Source organism: Curcuma longa, chromosome 1 (genome assembly GCF_044706935.1).
Source record: "Curcuma longa cultivar G26 ecotype Majalengka, Jawa Barat chromosome 1, ITB_CL_G26_1.1, whole genome shotgun sequence".
NCBI classification, from domain to species: domain Eukaryota; kingdom Viridiplantae; phylum Streptophyta; class Magnoliopsida; order Zingiberales; family Zingiberaceae; genus Curcuma; species Curcuma longa.
In genome coordinates this window covers 2,369,676-2,376,622 of record NC_133861.1, presented here as the reverse complement: position 1 = coordinate 2,376,622, position 6,947 = coordinate 2,369,676, and positions in this window count along the sequence as shown.

Sequence of the window (6,947 nt, the reverse complement as noted above, 5' to 3'; positions counted from 1 at the left end):
TCGATCCGAAAGCGTGCGAAAGTGTAAGATAAGAGTACGATTAGCGGAAGACTAAAGTAACTAAAAATAACTGAACACAAGTCTTTTTTTACTTGGTTCACAGTCGAAAGCTGCTACTCTAAGGCCCACGGTCTTTGACCGTTTTCGACGAGCAATCTACTATATAACTTGTTCCTTACAGAAACAAGTCGAACGGTACAAAACAATCTCGATAACAAAGCATAAAGAGATTACAAAATGGATGAGTATAGAATTTTGTTACCCAAGTCGTCGGATGTGCTTGATCTTCGATTGCGTGCAATTCCGACGTTACGGCGGCTTTAGGGTTGCTGCTAGTTGGTAAGGGCGCTGTCGTCTCGACAGAGTTTGCTCGTGGAAGTATTGGAAAGTTATATCTCGAGCCTCTGGTCGATGTTGCTTTTATAGGTCGACTCGACTGACTGATCTCAGGTCGACCCCAACTCAGCATCGATCCTCTTTCTCCATGTTGACTTTGCCTTCAGGTCAACTTGAGTCCCTACTTAGGTCGACTCTAGTCCGACGTGGAGCTTACCGATAAGCCTTGCCATCTCGCTGCTTTATCCGGTGCTCAGGTCGACTCGAGTATCCTCTCAGGTCGATCCTAGTCTAACGTGGAGAGTTTTTTGATATACGTCGACTTCCGCTACGGTTAACTAGGCTCAGGTCGACTTGAGTAACACTCAGGTCGACTCCACACACTAAACTCTAGAAAACTTAGCTCGGAGTCTAAGTATTCAACCTCTCCAACCTACATTGAAAGTTAGTCCAAAAATATGCAAAGTAAAGGTTTGTAGAGTTAGTTCCTAGAACTATCTCTTGGTCTTAACTTTAGGTCTCCAGTGAGACCCTGAGTTAGATTGACGCCTAATGCTCCCCTTGGGAACGCGTCCTAATCCACTCCTTTTAGGAGAGATTACCTTGTGCCAACCAAGTCCTCCAGACTTGTTGGACTTTTGCTCGGCTCTGTCCTTAGTCCCCAGGATTCGCTATTGCGGCTCGATCCTCTAAACCGCCCAAACTTCACCACATCCTCTGCTCCTCCTGACCGTACACGACTGGATTTGTGCCACGCTCCCGGTCCTCCTGACCCTGCATGGACTTTCACCTGGTGCTCTTGACTCTGCCAAGTCTTCCGCCTGATCCTCCAGACTATGACTTGTCCATGCCTAACCGCAACTAGGACTTAGTCCTTTGCCTAGCCTCAACTAGGACTTAGTTCAAACCTGTACTCCCTGCACACTTAGATTAGCAATGTTAGCTCAACACACACTTAACTTGAATCTAGTGTCATTATCAAAACTAAGGTTCGATCGTCTGGTGCTCCCCACACCAACAATCTCCTCCTTTTTTATTATGACAACTAAAGTTTCAAGTTAAGTTAAAAATAATTAACTTAAAACAATAAGTTAACATAAAGCATTATAACAGATATCAGAATAGAGTTTTAATAAAATGTTATGCATGAAAGTGCAAGTGTCACTTAAAACTCCCCTGCTTCAGGACTCCCCCTGAATTTATACTTAGTTAAAAAATAAGCAGATTTTTAAAAATAAAGTTTTTCAGTTCTCTCCCCTGAACTTGATAATGCTTAGTTTAAACAAACTTAGCAAAAACTTTCAAGTCCTTTAAAGTAAAACTTTTAAGTTTTAGAACTTTTTCAAATATTTGAATTTAGATTTAAAAATTTAACTTAAGTTCAAATCCTTACTTAATTTTCAAAACATATTATTTCAAGTTCTTGAAAAATATCTAAGTTAAAGTCTTTTAACTTGAAAACATTTTTGAAAACATATTTTTGAAAACATTTCCCTTGAAAATATTTTTGAATTTGAATAATTTAAATACCTTGAATAATTTAAATACCTTGAATTTTGAAAAATAACTTGAAACTCACAATCTCTCCCCCTTTGACATAATCAAAATAAGACCTAAGGGATTGAGTCCAAGCTATAATAGTTAAAATAGTTAGACAAAAAAAATTTAATCCGTGGGGCGCGTGTCCAACTTGGGTTTTAGCTAACCACTAGAAAGTAGTAGCTTGACCCAGTTAGCCAAGTGTAAGTATATCATCCCATTAAACTTTTTGACTTAGAGACACTTAACTTGATCATTGTATATTAAAGCCTAAGTAAGGTTTGATGCACTGAATAAGCATTTTGTACTTAGACTAGAATCCTATACATCTCACACCGGTCTATGTTTCACAAACACAAGCAAGTTACCTAGTATGCTTTGTGAGATGTCCACCTAGATCTATAGGTACATGCTTTCTAGGAGATTGATTCTAGTCTAAGGCTAAATCATCAATTCCTTACTTTTGAAAATAAAACTTTGAAAATAGGTTTTTCAAAATAAAACAAATAAAGTTTTTAAAACCTTTTGAAAAACTATTTAATAATAGATTTAAATAAAAAAATAAAATGTGAATTTTGAAAATTTGATTTTACTAGTCTACCAGCAAAGTCTAGTAAAGATTGCATATGGATAGACAAACAAAGCTAAATGAAAGCTGAATTATGCATAATAAAAACTATACATGCATGTCCATAGTGTGTGCTGAAATAAGTCAAACATGAGTCAAGTCCAAAATACAATAAAAGGTAGACTACTGTGGTGGTGGTGGTGGAGGCTGTTGCATAGCTCTAACTATCTGTAAAATCTCTGCTATGCTAGCTCCCTGGCTGTCCATGCCGACCTATCACTGTCTGTAGAGTATCCTCCAGTCTGAGTCAGCCTCTGATCAGTGGTCAGTGGAGGAGGTGGAGCAGGTATAGCAGGTAGGCTAAGTAACTCCTCCAACTCGACCCCAATGTCGATATCCTTGGCTGTTGGCTGGGGCTGGGGCTAGGGTGGAGGCTGAGGCTGATGTGGGTGCCTCCAGGATAATCTCCCCTCATCATCTACATCAATACGACTCAAGGACAGGTTCCTAGACCCTATGTAGTCAAAATCACCAGGAGGTAGGATATCACCAGCAGTGGTATCCACTCCTAGTGTACCTAACAACCCAGTCAAAATGTGACAGTAGGGCATGTGGACTCTCCTGCTAGTGACTATAGATGATGCATAAATGATGGTATGGAAAATGAGTAGACCTAAATCTATATCCAACCTATGAATGAATGCATATAACAAAAATGAATGATAGGGTCTCATCTTGGGTGAGATCCCTGGTGGCGAGTGGCAGAATGCAATTTATAATAACCCTATACAGGGCATAGTCATGTATCCTAAGTCTGCCAGAATGAAATGAAACCAATCCAGGAGCTCGGTCCTCTTGGAAAGAAGTATGTATGCATGACGTCTAAGGTGATATGTGAATAAGGATCTCCAAAAGGTAGATCCGTAGGTGGGTAGACTATAAAGGTGGACTGGGAGGGACGAAGTCCTACAAATGTACTAATCATGGATGGGGTAATGGTGATGTCCCTCTGTCTGACTTGGGTGGCTATCGTCAGATCATCGAGCTGGACCAGGTTATTGTACAACTTGACACACAAAGTAGTGTTGGCCACGGTCGTACAATAAACTAGCCTATGTAGGTGGTAGTGCTCGATGACCTCCATAGAGGGTGTGCATGACCTCAAGAAAAAACCTCTATCTAAATACCTACAGGGTAAGGGAATAAAGGACAACTCCTCAAACCTAAGTCTATACTCCTCAGTAGGAAACCTAGGGTCTGTAGTGGGGGTCCTGGAGGTCCCAACCTCACGCCCTCTTTTTGGTCGTCTAAACATGGAATTTATTAATTTAAAAATTCAAAAATAGCTAAAAACTTAACCAAATAGGGAAGTTTAGGGATTACTTGGCATATTGTAGGAAGAAGTCTCTGGCGTCCTAGGATGCTTCACGCGACGCGAGAACAACGAAAAAGTGGGGTAAAAGGTAGTTTTTAGGTTTTTACCGTGTGGGGCCGCGATTCTATTTTATAAACGCACTCAGTCGACTTGAGTAGGTAGTCAAGTCGACTTGAGTAAGCGGTGCGAGTCGACTGACGCTTGAGTCAGATCGACTTGAGTCAGAGAACGACATTTTCGTGGGAAAAGTTCACGCCATTTTCAGGGTTAGCTCAGGTCGACTTGACTACTTGTTCAAGTCGACTTGAGTCGGCTGAGTTTCCTTTTTACGGTTTAATTTTCGGATTTTAATTGGATTTAATTAAACTTTGGGTTTAATGAATTGGACTTAGGTTTTAATGAGTTATAGTTTAGGTTAGGGTTGTTTAAGGTTGTTTAAGATTTCATTTATAGTTGAAGAAAAATTATTTAGAGGTTTTAAAAAATATATTTAAGGTTTTAAAATTATTTAAAAATATTTTAAGGTTTTTGAAAATTATTTAAAAATATTTAAAATTAAAAAATTTAAAAATTAAATATTTTAAAAATATTTAATTTTTAAAAATTTAAAAATTTAAGTTTAAAAATTATTTTGAAAATATTTAAGTTAAAAATTATTTTAAAAATAGTTTAATTAAGTTAAAAATTAGTTTGAAAATATTTAATTAAAGTTAAAAATTATTAATTTATATTTAAAATTAAAATATTTAATTAAAAATTATTTTGAAAATATTTAATTAAAGTTAAAAATTAGTTTAAAAATAATTATTTAAGTTAAAAAATATTTAATTTTAAAAATATATTTAATTAAGTTAAAAATTATTTTGAAAATATTATTTAAGTTAAAAATTAGTTTGTTTTTAAAAATTTTTTAAGTAAAATTATTAATTATAAATTAATTAAGTTTTGAAATTAATTGGGTTGGTTGGGTTGATTAAAAAAAATTATTACCTAATTCATCTCACCCGAGTCTAAGTGATCAAGCAGTTGATCCTATGGGTATTGTGAGATGACTTTTTTGATTTTATCTTTGTTTATTATTTTGGGTATTTATATTTGATTAACCTTGAGTTAGATTCAGGTTTAACCGTCAACTCAATTAAGTCCACATTTCAAAAATCAGTTTTCAGGCAGTGGCGAGGCATAGAGGCCTTCTTGGTTATCGGAGCAACGACCACATTCTAAGACAAAACTGATTTAGAAAATTATGACCTTAACCAATTTCTTGAGAAACCTTGGTCTAACTAGTCTAGGATGTGGCGAGGTAGCTTCGGCTAGTTCAGTCTGGCTAAGCGAACCAAGTAAGGTACTCCTTACCCTACTTGACCACTTGAACCAAACCTCCCTAACGTACTATCATCTCGCCCCACCCTGGTACTAGGTTGGCAAGTATTAATCAAATAGTTAGTCCTTATCTAACCTAAGTTTTCTATTGCAGAAAAATAAAAACTAAGTTAAATATGTGATCAAACAATTTATTTTGGATCCCCCAGGATCGTGACCCTTGTTGGGTCGGATCAAATAAATTTGATCCTTAGGGACCCAAAACTGGTTCAGTCCAACTGGATTAACCAACTTGGACTTAGGAACCCACGCTTGGACTCTAGATCAGTTTAGTGTTTGGGTTCGATGTGTTAGTGATATGAATGACCTATGTTTAGCCTTGTACCCAATGTCCGATCGATTGTATCCAGCTTTCTGAGACCCAAGTATCATATCTAGATACTTTGATCCAGAAGTGAATCGTTCAAACAACCGTTTGAGTTCACTGACTTGGGCCCTCGGTTGGAAATTTTCTTCCTCGAGTTGGACTCGAGTCGAATCTTCAACTAAGTTGACCTGAGTCGATGGCTTAGTGTTGACTTTCTCCTTGAGGAGTATTAACTCCTCTTGGAGCGATTCAACTAAGGCATTGGATCTAGCTAACTTTTTAGATAAACTAATAATTATGGAAAATAACCTGTTCAGTACTTACAATAGGGGTCAAACCTTCTGAACCGGATACGGATCCATGACTTTCATTGTTGTCCGAGTTGCTGTCGCTTTGATTCGGTTCGTCTCAAGCTGAAAGTGCAAAGAAGCTGGTCGTTGTTGGTTCCTCATCTGACTCTTCGGAAGACATCTCATCCCAAGTCGCCTTGAGGGCCTTCTTCCTGGTCCTCCGGTTCTTTCTCTGATTCGGGCAGTCGACTATGAATGCCCTTTTCGATTACACCCGTAGCACTTCATCTCCGATTTGCCGGTAGTCGTCGGTTTCATCTTGTTAACAACTTTCTTGATCTCTGACCATTTGTCTACGTGCTTCTTCCGGAATATTTTTCGGACTAGGTTGACTAGTTCTGAGGTCACTTCGTCATTCGCCTCGGATTCTGAGGACTCTGAATCTTTAAGGACTTTCTTCTTTGCCTTCTTGTCTTGTTCAGTACCTGCAAGAAGAGCTATACCTTTCTCCTGCACTTCTGCATTAGATTGCTCATGGAGTTCAAATTCTGAAAATAATTCATCAAGTTTTACCTTAGAAAGGTCCCTGAAAACCTTGTAAGAATCCACCATGGATGCCCACAACGTGTTCCGCGGGAATGCTTTTAGAGCGTACCTGATGACGTCGCGGTTTTCCACCTTTTGGCCAATCGCGTGTAGGCTGTTGAGTAGGTCTTGAATTTGTGCTTGCAAATCGCTTGCGGTCTCTCCATCTAACATACGAATGTTATATAATTTATTAAAAAGAAGGTCACATTTACTTACTTTCATGTTGGAAGTTCTTTCATGGAGCTCGATTAGCCTCGTCCATAGGTCCTTCACGCTGATAAAGGGACCGACCCGGTTCAGCTCCTCCTTGGTTAGGTCACATTGGAGGGTCTAGGTCGTCTTCGCATCCGCCTCAATTTTCTTTCGGGTTGAGGGGTCCCAGCGCTCGCAAGACTGTGGGAGTCCATCATTATCAGTTGGGATTGTGAATCCCGTCTGAATGATGATCCACATTTATGTAGGGAAGCATATTGATGCCACACTCAAGAAAGATGATAAGGTGAGTGATAAGTCATGGGGGTTTTGATCGCCACAAGTTGCCTTGATAAGATCAAGATTAGT